Raw genomic sequence first — 16,451 nt, 5'->3', positions numbered from 1 at the left:
ATAAAAACTTATCAATTTTCAGTTTATTGATTTAAAAAATCTCATTTTTTAGTTTATTGATTTAAAAATTAATTTATATATCCTTATGAATAAATTATTAATTATTAATTATTAATTTACTTTTCTAAACACTATTTTTCAACTTAGGATGGTTTTTAAGAATAACATGTATAACAAAACTTAATGGTGATTGAAGGATAACTAGCTTATATATATATATATATATATATATATATATATATATATATATATATATATATATATATATAAAACACATTGCTAATAATTGGATTTCTTAGTTTCTTTATTCACAAGCTCCATAAGAACCTTTGTATTATTTGTTTGTACCTTTTCATATATATTTAATTATATAAACTCATTTAGAAATATTCAATATAAGAAGTAGAGATTTTTACAATCTAAATTTTTAAAGTTGTTTATGAAAATATTGTTTATTCCTTTAGATACTTATATTTTAGTTTCTATAGACTATTATTCATTTTTTTATTATTAATGATTACACATAAATATCTATTCTAATGCATTGCCTTTTGATTTTAGTTTACTTTCAATATATATCCCTCTTCTCTTCGATATATTAAACTTAAAATTAAAATAAATTAGAAATCAACTTTAAATCTTATAAATTGTTTTTTAAATTCTTCATATTTATATGATACAAATTATTTCAAAAGATAAAATCTAAACACCACCACTCCCTTTTTCTATAAAAATTTTACTATAAATTTTCCACTTTTCCTATATGTGAAGCTCCCAAAACAAACATCACCATTAAAACCGTTAGCAAAGCATGTTAATACAAGCAAGGTTTAAAACATCGAGGTTTGGTACATAGTCTTCTTGCATGCGCCGTAGTAGATAAATAGATGATATTTACACGTCTAATCAAGTGCCACCTTTCTTGAAAAACGAAAGTAAATCGCAACACATAAACCTTGAGCATGCATAAATAAATTATTTAACTTGGTTGATGTGACAGTTTGCTTTCTAAATTAGTCTCCCGCCAACCATCATAAAACTCAGTTAACCAATTTTGCAAACTTTCTGATGGCCCCAAAAATCTGTTTCACGTTATTCCATACAGACCTAGAATTTGCCCCAGGATTAGTTAATTAGTTACGATAAATTAATTCCCTATTAACTCTACTTAGATTCAAAACATAGATGGCTTAATGTAATATAATAATAATAAAAAATAAAAATATCCCTGCAATTCATAAGTATGAATATATTAGCGTTAAGAAGGGCCACAGGATAAAACAGTAAAGAAATATTCAGGTAATCTGGTATGCATCTGCGCCACCTTATTTCTTCATAAATGTTAGTTCTAATACATTTTCTTTTTCTTGGGTAAATCTGTAGGCTAGGCAGGGGCTATTTTTTAGTCTTTAATAAAATTGCTTTTTAAGTTTTTGCATGGAACTGTTGAACTGTTGTTCTTGTGCTGCATATTTTCTCTGAATGAAGTTCTGGTAGATACTCATTGTATAAAGTGTACGTTAAATGCAATCAGCTGGAATTTTGGATTAAAACCTTGAAAATTCCTGGTTTCGTATTTCACATGGATTTCTGGTATTTTCAGCTTTCACACACAAGCGCAGGTTATTTTTTCTCCTTCTATTTGAGTGAGAGAGGTTTTTAGAAGAAATCAAAATACTCATGTTGTATATAATTTGTACTGAGTAAATGTGCGGGGGGTGAAAATTACAATGTAGGGCAGCACACTGCTAAATTAAGGCAAAGAAGTCAGCTTTTTTCTTGTTTCACGATTTTAGAGTATATAGCTTGCAAGTTGGCTTTTTGGGGTAACCTTCCACATTTATGAAAGTTACCCAGGAATTCCACCTGGCCCTGTAAGTACCCAATGTTTTGTATATGGTGGGAATCCTTCTGAAGAAAGTTGCAGTGAGCGCCTACTCAGCCTTGTCCGCTGGGGTGGGTCACACTTAGTGTATTGGATTATACAATCATGACTTAAGGAAAGACCTACCAAACTCGCACCTAGCCTGCTCTGTTGAAGTGCTGCCCAGCATTTGGATGTCAGAGTTTTGCTAACAATTATCAGACATATTTTTCATGGAAGTTGCTCTGAACTTGCAACTGGCCCCGTCCCAGAATTTTGGATGTGGTATTTAACCAAATTCGACAGTGGGCTCAAGACCCCATAAACCAATTCCAACAATGGGCCCAGGGCCCCATAACCCAATTCCAATACTGAAGCTGGGGCTCCATTTTGAAAGCCCATTTGCCTTTTCCATTCTAGCTCATCCCGTGTAAGTAATTTTCATTAAATTTTACTGGAGTTAACAATTAGAAGATAAGAACGGTTTTTAGCTTTTTTTTTTGCGTATTTGGTTAATCCGTGGTGTCAGTAGGTTTAGGAGGAATAGTCTCTACCTTTCCCATAAGAATCCGTTCTGGAGGGGTATCTACCGCCCCCTCTCATCTGATGGTGACCTGCTTCATTAACTGGAGACATAATGAGTTGTGAGCAAGCTTGGTAAGGTTCGAACCCAAAACATCATCATAGCGATTTTCTATGTTGTTACCACTAGACCATGGCTAGCCGGTTGAGCCTGTAGGTTCAAATGTGTTTCCATTGTGCCTTCGTTTTCCTTGCTAAAAAACATATTTACAGAATCAAGCGGTAATTATCATGGCAGCCACAAGTTTTGAAATCATGTAAAGCATGGGTTAAGTTTTCGTAAATATACAAACAAACTATGATGATTTATTCTGAATGAATGAAATACATTTTGATTGATTTTATTATTATTTTAATAAAAGTGAAATGAGGTCTATTAAATCTTCATCTTAAGCAATACTTATGTTTTAGGGCCCCTTCACCAGGATGATGTTCTGCGGCTTTCATAATTCATTGAGATTTTAGTATGTTTTAGCTCATCTTGGTTTTCTTATATGTCAAATGAATGTTGCTGGAGAAAATGTATTCAACATTTGTCTGAAGTACTCTTAATCAAGGTCCTGCTCAGGAAGAATTTTCTGGGCTAGCAAGAGGTTATGTTAAGGAGTACAGAATGCAGATTTCAGAAAGATTCATTTCTAATAAGGTTTTTGGGGGTCTTGAGGTTAATTATTTATTCTATTTGTTGATGGATTGAAAGCGAAAATTGTTGAGGATATGAGAGTTTGGAAGCTTAAAACCAATGATTCACCTATTAGGATAACCGCTACGTATGACTTAAAGTTCAATAGTTTGAGCAAAATTTGAACTTTTAATTGGATAGTTTCTACTTTCCAGTATTTGTAAATTAATTATACTAAGGTCAAGTGAAAAAAATAAAGGGAAGTTGAGTGCTTAAGAAATAAGACTCCTCCAATAGCAATAGATAGAAAATGAAGTAGAGACAAACTGTAGGTGTATCACGTCAACGATAAGCAGCTTAGTTTACTTGGGGTTGATTTTGAATATGAAGATGAGGTTGAAAAAGGATAGGCATCTAAAGGGGAAAACTAGCTGAAGGGACTTGGAAAAATGGAGAATTATTTTCTCTTCAATGTTAAGATAAGACATACGTATAAGGTCTTAAATCTTAAAATTTTTGTCGGATGCTTGCAAAAATATTAAATGCCAAAGATAGATGGTGCAAATTACTGAAAGCATTCAGAAGTATAATTGACATTTGAAAGCAATAAATGTGAAAGATTGAAATGAGCATATTTGATGAGTTTATCCACTATTATAAATATGCTGTTAGTGGTTGGGCCTTAGTGGTCTCATAGTTGAGGTCTCGAGGTCAAGCCCTGTGGAGCATGGTGGGTCTGTGATGTCCCTGTGCATGGGAGATGTACCTGTTGGTGTACGCTTTATCATATACCGAACATTAGAATAAAGTACCCAAAGATAATTTATCCTCTCTTGAACAAAATCACCACGTATGTTAAGATTGCTAGAAGATCATATGGCGATTCCAAGGTTTATTTTGTCAGGTCTTGACGTGTGGATAAGCTCAATGGGCATTGTGATATGTTGGTAATACACAAAGGGACTTATGCTTGGATTGTTCAATTCACAATGAAGGTTTAGACAATGAAGCTCTATCATTTGGGACTTGGATCATTAAAAAAATTGAAAAGGAGACAAGGGTTTAGAAGTTCTAATCTATTCTTAGGAATTCAAGAGATGGTATTGATTTGGTGAACTCAATAACCACACTTTGCTTCGCCTCGCTTAGGACAACTATACAAATCGGATGCAATCTTCAAGGGATGTGCTTATGATCGGAAGTTAAACATACACAAAGGAAAGCTCAGGCTAATTTTGCACAATGTACAAAAATCATCTGTCCATCAAAAGTATGAGCGAAGATACACCACAAATCAATACTTATCAAGTATTGCATTCAATCTAACAGCTTGAAGTAAAATCTAAACTATTGTGTTGAAGAAATTGAAAACCTTGCTAATCATTTAGATAAAAGAGATTACAAGACCTTAAGAAAAAGCACACAAGTAATGTATTCTCTGAAAATGACCTTCTTGCAACCATATTTCAAAAACCTCACAGTCTCCAAAGGAGAGGAGGCAACCTTATATAGGCACACAAAAAGTTTGAATGGCCGAGATCAAACAGTGATCAAGGGTCTAGATTGAAAGATCAAAAGCCTTGTGAGATTTTGCCAAGATCAAGGGCACAATGAAAAGTATAAAAATAGAGACAAAAGAATGACAAGAACAAATTGTAATCTCATCAATATGAAAATGATCAACTGGATTCACCAATACAATGAATATAGGCCTTCTTATATAGGCAAGGCCATATGGATGTACGAGCACACAATCATGACATGTGGCTCAATGAGAAACAAGGGTAGGTAAGAAATACTAGGGGTAAGTAGGAGAAATAATATAATAGTCCACAAGAGGTGGATGACCCATCGAATGTGGAGTGTAACAGCAAAATAAGACCACAAAAGGTGAAATTTCTCCTACAAGCTCTATCCCTATGTGCACACTCCCCTAAGTGTCTCAAATCCAAACTACGAAGAGATGCATTATCCTAAGTTAAGTAAAGTGTAATAATATCCATAATGAATATTTATTTACACCAACACCCCCCCTTAAGTGCAACTTAGGGAAATGAAGACTTAAGTCAACAATGCAAGATGGGTCCCGGCTACTAGGCCATGATAGGTACTCATGTACAATATGCAAATGCAAGAAAAACTATGCAATGCAATCTCTCACAAACGGAGAAAGGGAGAAAACCCAGTGGGAAAAAACTCCCCCCCAAAAGAGAGATGAATGTACAAAAGACTCTCAAAGAAGATGGACAAAACCTCAAAGAGGAAAAAGTCCCCCCCATAAGAGAGGAAGGAGAAGTCAGCTGACCCCCCCTAATGACACATCCTGCACCCCCAAGAGAGCTCGCAACTGTTGGAACTTACTCTCAGTGAAAGGTTTGGTGAATATGTCAGCAACTTGCTCCGCTGTAGGACAATACTGCAAATCAATGACCTGCTCCTGAATGAGCTCTCGGATATAGTGCATATGAATCTCGATGTGTTTGGTCCGTTGGTGCTGGACCGGGTTCTTCGAGATTGCAATAGCACTTTGATTGTCGCAATGTAGAACTGTCGGCCGTGGAGTGGTGAACCCAAACTCTGTGAGAATCTGCTGGAGCCAAATGGTCTCAGTCGCTGCGTTAACAGCGCCTCGATACTCAACCTCAGTCGAAGAGAGAGCAATAGCATGTTGCTTCTTGCTCTGCCAACAAATGGGGCCTGAACCAAGGTGAAAACTGTAACCTGAAGTAGACTTACGATCATCAAGTTCGCTAGCCCAATCAGAGTTTGTGTAACCAACCAAGCGAAGTCCTGTGCCTGCTGCATAGTGAATCCCATAGTGATGTGTACCCTGGATGTAATGAAGGATGCATTTGGCGGCTTTTCAATGAAGCTCATGTGGTGCTTGCATGAAGCGGGAGACCATGCCAACTGCAAATGAAATATCAGGGCGTGTATGGGTCAAGTAGATGAGACTACCCACAAGCTGACGATACAAAGTGGCATCAACTGGTGGAGAAGAACACTGAGCCTCAAGCTTGATTCCTGAAAGAAAGGGAGTTGGTGCAGGCTTACAATCAGCCATATGAAAGCGTGCAAGTAGATCAAGAGCATACTTGGGCTGCGATAGTGTAATCTCGGAAGGTGACTGTGAAATCTCTATCTCGAGAAAGTAGTGCAAAAGACCCAAGTTAGTCATAGCAAATCTGTCATGCAAAGCAGATTTGACCCTGCTAATGATGGATGCGGTACTCCCTGTAATGATCAAATCATCAACATAGAGCACAAGTATCAAGTGAGAGTCATCCTGTCGCAAAATGTAGATATTCGGATCGGAATGACACCTGGTGAACCTTGCGGAGAGAAGAAAGGAATCCATCTTGGCGTACCAAGCCCTGGGGGCCTGCTTAAGGCCATAGAGAGATTTCCTTAGTCTGCAAACCAAGGAAGTATCCTGGATGAAACCCTGTGGCTGCTCCATATAAATCTCCTCATCAAGATCACCATGAAGAAAAGCACTCTTCACATCCATTTGATGTACAACCCAACCATGAGCTGTAGCAATAGCAAGTGTCAAGCGAATGGAGTTCATCTTGGCTACGGGTGCAAAGGTCTCAGTATAGTCAACACCTGCTACCTGGGAGAAACCTTTCGCAACAAGTCGAGCCTTGTACTTATCCACACTACCATCCGCTGCAAACTTGGTCCGATAGATCCACTTACATCGAACCATCTTTCTCCCCTTAGGGAGATGGACTAAATCCCATGTGTTGTTCCTCATCAAGGAACTATACTCTTCCTCCATAGCTTAGTCCCACTTAGGAACCCCTGATGCTTCCTGAAATGTCTGTGGATTGGAAGTGGTAGCAATGAATGCATGTGGAAGATCCTGATGCTGTGATCGAGTTCTCCGTGTATCTGAAGGATCCCCAACAAGAGAACCCGCAGACTCAAGTGTCTGTCGAGCCCAACGAGGTCTAGGTGGAAGTGGAGAACAAGGCTCCTCAACTGCAAGTGGACCCTGCGGAGGTGTAACCCTGCGAGTCGGAGTTGAAGGAGTCTCATCATCTGAATCACTATTATCACTATCCACAATGGAGTAAGGTGGAGGAGGTAGAGAGGCTAAGCTAGGAGAGCTTTCCTCAAAGTGAACACTCCTCTCAATGAACACCTCATGTGTCTCAGGATCCATCAATCTATATGCCTTAACACCCTCAGGATATCCAACAAATATGCAAGGTCGACTCTGTGGTTCCAATGCCTTGCGTTTTTGCGGAGGTATGTGAGCCCATGCTAGACACCCAAAGACTCTGAAATGTCTCACAATTGGTTTCCTACCAGCCCAAGCTTCAAAAGGAGTAATACCTTGCAAAGCTTTGTGAGGAACCCGATTCTGGATGTGTGTGGCACAACTGATAGCCTCAGCCCAAAAGGCGGGATCAAGAGAACGTGCATGAATCATACAACTAGCCATTTCTTTGAGAGTTCTATTCTTGCTTTCTGCAACTCCGTTCTGCTGTGGAGTGTATGCTACAGAATGCTGAAGATCAATCCCCTCAAATGTACAAAAATACTCAAGTCTCTTGTTCACATATTCCCTTCCATTATCTGTACGAAGAATCTTGACCACTTTCCCAGATTGCTTCTCCACACGAGTCTTGAAGTCTTGAAATCTGTCAAATACTTCACTCTTATGAATGAGAAAGTAGACCCAAGTGAAGTGAGAGTAGTCATTAATGAAGGTGAGGACATAGCGGGCCTTGCTAAATGAAGGTGCTGGAAATGGACCTGCTACATTGCTGTGAACATGTTGAAGAACTTCCAAAGTTCTCCAAGCTTTCCCCTTATCAAACTTCTCCTCGGGATGCTTGCCCATGGAACACCCTGAACATACACCCTCTGAAAAACTGATTCGAGGTAGACCTGTGACCATGTCTTTAGTGCTGAGCTGTTGAAGATAGCGGTAGTTGAGGTGACCAAATCACTCATGCCATAGCTTACTTTCGGAATTTGAATGAGTAAGCAAGGCCCTAGAAGGTGAACTTGGCACAAAGTGGGAGAATGAATAAAGCCTTGAGTTGTCATTGACTTGTCCCACTGCTACCAAGGCATCATCATCAAGTTCCTTTACCACAACTGAATCTGGTGTAAACTCAACCTTTTTCCCATTCCTATAGTGAGTGATTTGGTAGATAGAGAGAAGGTTGGTAGACAAGTTAGGAACATAGAGAACATTCTCAAAAGTTCCATCATCCATGTCAACTGAACCTTTCCCTTCAACCTCTACTTGTGTATCATCACCTATGTAAATGTGAGGTACCTTAGATGGCTCCAATGAAGAAAACTGCTCCTTTGTAGAACCCATGTGATATGAAGCACCTGAGTCAAGTATCCATTGCTGTGAAGAACCTGTTGTAGCCACAAATGCTTGGCCTTTTCCCTTAGAATGTGCGGAAGAGGAAGGAGATGAATCCTTCTTTGTGTAGGCAGATGGCAAGTTGATGTTGTTTTTCTTAAGAAGATTAGTTAACTCATCAACTTGTTTTGTGTGGCATCGATGCTCACCATGACCATACTTCTTGCAATATGCACAAGTTGGTTTATCCTTATTAGGTGGTGTCCCCTTCTTGGAAGAGGATGAAAAAGCGCCTTGTGATGGAGAGGATGATTGTCCTTTTTCCTATTGTGGCTTAGACTTGGAGTTCTTCTTCTTGTTGTTGGAATCTTTGACTTCCTTGATTCCCTTGATTAGCCACCAAAGCTTGGGACTTTGAAGACTTGAGAAGCCCCATGTTCAACAACTTAGATTGTTCCAATGTCAACATTTCTGTGAAAGCATCAAATGAAGGCATAACATAGGAACTCCCCACTGTCAAACGATGAGTTTGGAAGCTAGACACAAACGTTGCATATTCTGGTGCAAGCTTGTCCAACAAGTTGAATATCAACTGAGCATCCTTTTTGTCAATTCCACAATCCTTAAGCTTTGCTCTTAGCTCATTTGCTTTGGTGACATAATCTTGGATTGTATCAAAACTCTTGGGATCCAAGTTGGTGAGCTCATTGTCAATCTTATAACCTCTGATTTCATCAACTTAACCATACAATTTCTGAAACATATCCCAAGCATCTTTGATTGTAGTACACTTCTCAATATGAAAGATGAGGTCATCTGATACATACTTGCGCAAAGTTCCAAGAGCCATACAATTCTTAGTGAGCCATTCTAACTGAGCACTAGGATCAGCCTTAGGATCAGGTGGTGTTGCTATTGTTCCATCTTATGTAATGCGTGAGACCTTTTTCCATTAATTTGCTCCATACTTTAATTTTTCATGATGCATAATTATGTGGAGTTAAAGGTGGAAATTTATGAGGACTCATAGCAACAAAATGAAAGAGCACAAGGAAAGAGAGACACAATCACACAAGACACCCCCCCAAATTCACTCAATCAAAGAACCCCCCTAAAAGTGATGATTTGACACTTTATACTTAGTGCATGTACAATGGGCCACTTGCAAAAAATGGCAAAGTGGACTTCTCATTTCAATTTTACAATTGCCTCAATAAGGCCAAAAGAGACTCAAACTAATAGTGCAAGAGATCTAAACTAAGATCCAAGCAATTTACAAATACCAAGTAGGCCAAATAAGACCAATATCTGAAAGTACAACTTCTACTCAAAATCTTTGAAATCTAATCATAGATTATGAAAGTAGATTAAAAAACATGCACTTTCAAAAAAAATGGCACCTGAAAAAGAGGTCGTATGAGCTCAAGCAAGGCCTTTGAAGTTGCAGAGTTGAGGATTGGACAGGTACAACTGAGAGAATCTGAAAATTTCGAAAAACCGTACTGTCTGAATTGGGCAGAAAATTTCCTCCACACCCAAAAATCGATTTTCGCCAAAATAGGTCGAATTTATACTCGATTTTTATGGAAACGGCCTCCCGGACGCAATGGTGAGGTCGAAAACGCTCCAAGATGCCTCCAAAAAGCGCAGTTCCTCAAATCCGAAAATAGAAGCCTTCCACGATGTCTCCAAAAACCAATCAATGAAGCCCCAATGGCTCTGATACCATGTGAGATTTTGCCAAGATCAAGGGCACAATGAAAAGTATAAAAATAGAGACAAAAGAATGACAAGAACAAACTGTATTCTCATCAATATGAAAATGATCAATTGGATTCACCAATACAATGAATATAGGCCTTCTTATATAGGCAAGGCCATATGGATGTACGAGCACACAATCATGACATGTGGCTCAATGAGAAACAAGGGTAGGTAAGAAATACTAGGGGTAGGTAGGAGAAATAATATAATATTCCACAAGAGGTGGATGACCCACCAAATGTGGAGTGTAACAGCAAAATAAGACCACAAAAGGTGGAATTTCTCCTACAAGCTCTATCCCTATGTGCACACTTCCCTAAGTGTCTCAAATCCAAACTACGAAGAGATGCATTATCTTAAGTTAACTTAAGTAAAGTGTAATAATATCCATAATGAATATTTATTTACACCAACAAGCCTAATTAGGGTTTGTTACAGCTAACTACCCCTCGACCAATGAGAAAATTACATTTGAGGACACTTGTCCTTCTTGTTAAATATGAACCAACAATAAAATTAGAAGGTTGTTGCATTGTGAAGTGTGCCTTCTAGAAGCTTCTATGGACAAGTCAGGTTCATTGAACCTGGACATGTTGATTTGGAACAATCTGATTGGTTGGAAGATGACGAGGCGCTACCTCCGTGTGTTGTATATCTTCCTGAATGCGAAGAAATCGTTTAAGTATGGAAATTTGTTTCTTCTTGTCATCATTTGATTCTGATTGGGAGCTTGTCTTTGACTCTTCAGGAGATGAAATCCTTCAAGAAGTTGTCTTGATTGCTTCCATAGGTCTAGGATTGTGGATGAAATTCCCCAAGAAGTCTGAAATTATTTTCATCAAGTCTGAGGACTTTTCTTTCTTGGTGACTTGAGATTCTTTCAAGTGCCTTGAATTTGGGGAAGAATCCCTTTGTGAAGTGTTTCTCATACTTAGCCAAATTTTGGCTATCTTTATGCTCCGACGAACCTTGCTTGTGGACTTGTCGTCAATTCTGAATTTGGCTTGAAACTCCATTTGATGATCCCGCCTTAGCTCTCATCCAAAACTTGCAAAACCAAAAGAAATTAAGTTAGAATCCTCATTTTGAGCGTGAATTTTCAAGGTTTGATGGTAGAGTGTGCTCTGATTCTCCAATTCCTCAGTTTTTTAGCCTTTAACAAGCTGCAAACACTTAGAAATTTTAGAAACCCTTGAAAACTCAATCTGATTTGAAGGTCTGGGAGTGAAATTTGTCTTTGATTAATCTGAAAATGAACAACTCAATCCCAAAATTTGTGAAATAAATGTTGAAATCAGATTCAAATCCTGAAAAATATGTGAAAATCAGACTAAGTCCCTGAAAACTCCATCCTAAATTTGAAAGCCAGATTGAAAACTCAATAAATCTGCCTTGAATGCCCCTGTCACCTTCAGAATCCCAGAAAATTTTGAATCTGCACTTGGAATGTCTTTGAAATGCTCTTGAAAACCTTCAAAATCCTCTTGAAATCTGTACAAAAACTCTTAAAATCTTCTCCTCCTCGTGTCTTGCTCTTCCAAGTTTGAACTTCAAATGAATAAATGAGGAATGCACAAGGTATTTGTATAAGAGTTCGAATTCTTAATTAGAAACTCAGAAATCATCTAAAAATTTGTTTCTATTTCATCCTCAGTTCTTCGAAAAGAATGTTTCTAATTTGGTCTTCAGTTGACATGTCATCTCTATCAAGCTTGAATCCTTCATCTTGTTTCACAAATGCAAGTTTCTAATTCAGTTTTCAGTTCATAATTCGAACCAAATCTGCAATATTCTCCTTTCAAAAAAACTTCTATTTCTGTCCTAGTTCGAACTTCATCTTCAAATCTTGCTGACATCACTCTCTTTTCCTCCAAATTGGCAAGTATCTTTGACTGATCTTATTCTCTTTACTTGGGCGGACTTGTCTTAACTTGTTTCCATTTGCAGTCAGAGGTAGGGCAGACTTTGCACAACTTGTGCACCATCTAACATAATGCTGGGCGGACTTCCTAGAAGTCATGTACTTAGACTTAATTTTTAAGGCGGACTTTGAGAGATGTGTGCACCTTAACCTTAACCAAATTTCTCTCTCCTCAAAGCGGCTTTAATTGGTTCTTTCCTTTCTAACATGTCATTCTTCTTTATTTGAGCGGACTTCACTTCCAATGTGCACTTCATATGTCCTCCTCATAGGGAGGACTTTGCTCATTTTATGCACCACTCAATGCATAGTGGGTGGACTTTACCAACTTTGTGCCCCAAAACTCATGGCGAACTTTACTGATCTTAAGCTTCATGAAGGCGGACTTTGTTCTTTATGTGACCAAGGAGGGAGGACTTCCTTGTGTTTGTGCACTCAATCTCTTGATAGGGCGGACTTTGTCACATTCATGATCTTAGGAGGGTGGACTTTACTTCTTGCCACATTGCTTCATACCCTAAGGTGGACTTCATGATCTTCATGCCACATTGCTTGTTTGCTAGGCGGACTTCATGAATTTCAAGAACCAAGGAGGGCGGACTTCAAGAAATCCACGCACCATGAGATCAAAACTTCGAATCTTCATAACTGGAACAATACTCCTCGGATTGCCTTGAAATTTGAAAACCATACTTCAATCATCCCTTAAATTCCTCATGATCCCTAAAATTTAGGAATTTGGCTTTTTCAGTTAAAACTTGAATTTTGAAGGAATTTGTCAATCATTTTCAGTGTAACTCAGAGCCAACAGTGCAAACCCTAGATCCCCTTTCCAAAAATAGAAAAAGAAAGCATCCCTAAAAAATAGGAAAAACTTTCTAAAAATAGTTGCTTCAGGGATTGTCCTTAAAGTGCCAAAAACGAAACTTCCTAAAAAATAGGAAAAAGCAAAAAAAAAAGCAAAACTTTCCAAAAATAGAAAGTTGTTCAAATTGACCCAAATCAATTGCAATCTTCGTCCTTTTGACTTTCTAGACACATTGAAGACGTCTAGACTTTGTTCTAACCATGGCTTGCACAAACTGACTCATGACTCTCAAAATTTAGACCATTCAAAACTGACAAACTTGGCAATACCGATGCAGGAAGGTCACAAGGCTCTAACAAAAACCCTAAAAAGCAAAAACAAGGGGGTCCCCATTTTCAATGGGGTGATGTGTGGAAAAGGTCACAACAATACCTAGCTGCACGTGTCTGCATGGGGTCATTGTAAATCCTCAGATGCTTGGGTGGAATGCTTACTGGGCCACCCTTAACGTTTGTGGGTGCCATTGTCACGAATAGGCTCGGTCTTTTGGTGTAGTGATGCCCTAAGGCCCAACCACTACACCAAAAGATCAACTTGTTGGTGAGGGCGACACCCACAAGCATTAAGGGTGGCCCTACAAGCATTCCACCCGAGCATCCAAGGATTTATGACAAACCCATACAAATATGCTATCGGGGCACATCTCCCATGTGCAGGTACATCATAGGCTCACCACGCTTTGTAGGTCTTGACCCGGAGACCTCATTTTTGATACCACTAAGGCCTAACCACTACACCAAAAGACTGAGCTTATGGTTGGGGTAGAACCCATAGGTATGAAGGGTGGTTTTGGCATTTTGCCCGAAGCACTTGAGTATTCGAGCACCCAATTTAGACACATGGCCGCTAGGGCCCCCACGCATAGGGCATTCCCCATGCATAGTGACATTAAATTTTCACATGGTGAGAAAAATCTTCAAGCAAACCTCTATTCAAAATGGAGGCTAAGATTGAGATTTTGCTATTTGAAGGAGATGTGGATGTGAAGAAGCTTGATTAGTAGTTGGCCCAATCGAAGGTATACTCATGCATTTAATTACTTTGGAACACAACATTTCTTTTGTTAGGTTAAGATTAACAAACTCTCCTTTGGTTTGGTTTGAGAATCTCTTGTATTCCATGGCTTTGAGAAATCAAGCTCCTATTATTTCATGGAATTATTTTAAGAATTTGATTAAGAAATAGTTTTTTGTTTTGGTTAGTAAATAGCAATTAAGAAGACTTAACCCATCAAAATACGGGAAATCTTAGCCTAGCTTGCACTGGGGAGGGCACCAAAAACTATTGACTTCCAAACCATAAACTCCCCTAAACGGGATACAAAATATGGGGGCCATAACAAAAGGCTGAACATCTAAGGATTCACTCCACATTTGACATGGGATCATAGATGTATATTGAACATCACCTCATTTTTCTTTTACTTTTCACAACTGTCCAATTACCTTTTGTGGCCCCATCCCCTTGAACCTTAGCTGATATCTCTGTCGATTTTCCCTCGCCTCTAGAAGACAAAATTCTTGAATGCTCATCTTGCCTAGCCGTCTCCTCAATAGGAGCCATAACAACTTTATACCCTGTCATTCCCCAAAAGAGGAGGATCTATTGAAGACCTCAAAGAGAGCCGTGATTTAGTTGGTGGATTTAATCAGATTCCATTCCCTTTGGATTTCTTACGAGCCTCAATGCTGATATTTCTTTCCAAGCTTGATTCTTTCTTTTCCACTGTATAATGGTGAGGGGAGACATCCCTCTAGCAAGTAGCCTGGCGGCCATTTCTTCGTTTAACACGTTGGGCAGTAATATGGTCAATGTTGAAGCATCTATGGCATCAGAATGGGATACCTTCATAGTCTAGAATTAGATTTCAACACCTATCTTTAGTGCTAAGAGATATCTTCGTAGAGAGTTCTTTGGTAATGTCAATCTCCACCAATATGTTAGCATAAGTAGTATACAGATATTTTGAAAAACCCTCATCAACCACCAAATTTTTTCCCAATGAGTTGCCAACAGTTTCAAAACAGGAATCAAACCAAACCTATAAAGGAAGATTCAAAAGTCTTACCCAAATTGGAGTCGCAGAGAAAGTTTCAATTGTTGGATCAAAAGAAGGGTGCTAAGGTTTCAGCATTAGCAAATGTTGGTCACAGTTCCATTGGTAGTCACACAGAAAAGTGTGACAATCTTGATATTGTCAAAGACCACAAAAAAAAAATCTCGTGCATAGGGATAAATTTGCAAATCACCCTTCTGAATGGGGTGCCATGTGTCTAAGATCCATTAATGTAAGTTCGCCATCTGATCAATCCATGCTTTGTGAAGAAGGCTACATTCTTAGCCACCTACAACAAAATGTCCTCCCCCAACACCACATTCAAAGAGTTCTTGCCAGGCAAGAGCGTTTGAGATGTTGGAAGGAGATCAAGGCTCAACGTAGGGGGGCAGCCATTCCTTACCCAATCCATCCACGCATTTATCCCGTTGTGCCCTAAGGGCGGTCAATCACTTTTGGCATCAACAATAGCATCTTATGGAGGTTTTTGCACAACGTAATGGCCATTGGGAGGCCATCGGTCATCTTCTGCTATGCCAACCCTAGCCATAGGAAAAGCTTGGGAGATATTCGTCCAACTCTTCCCCTTGACCAACTCAAGGAAAATTTGAGCCCCATGTGCTATAGACTCTATATTCAAGCATAGCCATCAAGGAGAATGCCCTTAGAACGCCACTCGTGGCTGCCAGAGGAAGCCCTAGCCTCGGAAGGATTCAATAGAGGTGGCATCACAAAGAGAATTTTTTAGTATTCTATTAATTAACAAATAGTTTTATCCTATATGGAATGGTAGATTTTGAAACTAAAAGAGGGATAAAGATCCAAATAGAGAAAGGTGTGGAGGATGAGGTCTTATCAAGTTTATTGGAGGCCTTAACAACTATATTTGAAGGCTTGTGTTGCTATCCAAATTGATGGGCATACATGAGGCATGTGCTCATGCTCACTATCTTGAAGTAGATGATCCTCTATCTTCTCCAAGGAGAAGAGGAGCTAAAGCCAAGGTAAAGAAGGTGAATTACACAAGTACTAGAAGAAATTTGTACATTGGGATCATTGTGGCAAAAACGACCATTTTGAATCCATGTTAGAAGTTACATCCATAGAAGAACCCTCATAAGCAAGGTAAGAAGGGTAAGAAAAACTCTATGCCTACTATACAATAAGAAAAAATGGTATTTAACAAGGGTAAATAGATCGGTTTGTTGGTTCAAGATGTGTTGTTTAACATCAAGATTCAAGTGAAAGGTGTTAAGATTGATGCACTTTTTGATTTTTGTTCTTAAGCTAACTTATTTTCTCTAAGATTTGGTTTATTGATTTGGCTTGGAAACTTTTCAACACTTTAGAACTTATGCATTGTGTTGGATCAAAGAAGGTGCTAATTTGTTTGAGGAGTCAATGTAGAATGAAGTTTTTTCTTAATTCCACATTTGTTA

The 16,451-nt window shown here is 38.6% G+C and overlaps 1 protein-coding gene across 4 annotated transcripts in view; it reads left to right on the top strand.

The window, feature by feature from the left end:
• The first annotated feature begins 1,099 nt into the window (after nt 1-1,099).
• Nucleotides 1,100-16,451, top strand: part of LOC131040491 (uncharacterized) — a 54,145-nt gene continuing 38,793 nt past the window's right edge. The window contains exon 1 of one of the 4 annotated variants that reach the window (XM_057973432.2): nt 1,100-1,307. The gene's annotated coding sequence lies outside the window, so the exon portion shown is untranslated. Of the gene's footprint in view, nt 1,342-1,489; nt 1,623-2,501; nt 2,522-16,451 lie in introns of those variants that run through there. The other 3 variants (XM_057973440.2, XM_057973445.2, XM_057973453.2) reach the window with 3 other exon arrangements.

Source organism: Cryptomeria japonica, chromosome 3 (assembly GCF_030272615.1).
Source record: "Cryptomeria japonica chromosome 3, Sugi_1.0, whole genome shotgun sequence".
Lineage (NCBI taxonomy): Eukaryota > Viridiplantae > Streptophyta > Pinopsida > Cupressales > Cupressaceae > Cryptomeria > Cryptomeria japonica.
This window is presented reverse-complemented; position numbering and strand designations above follow the sequence as displayed.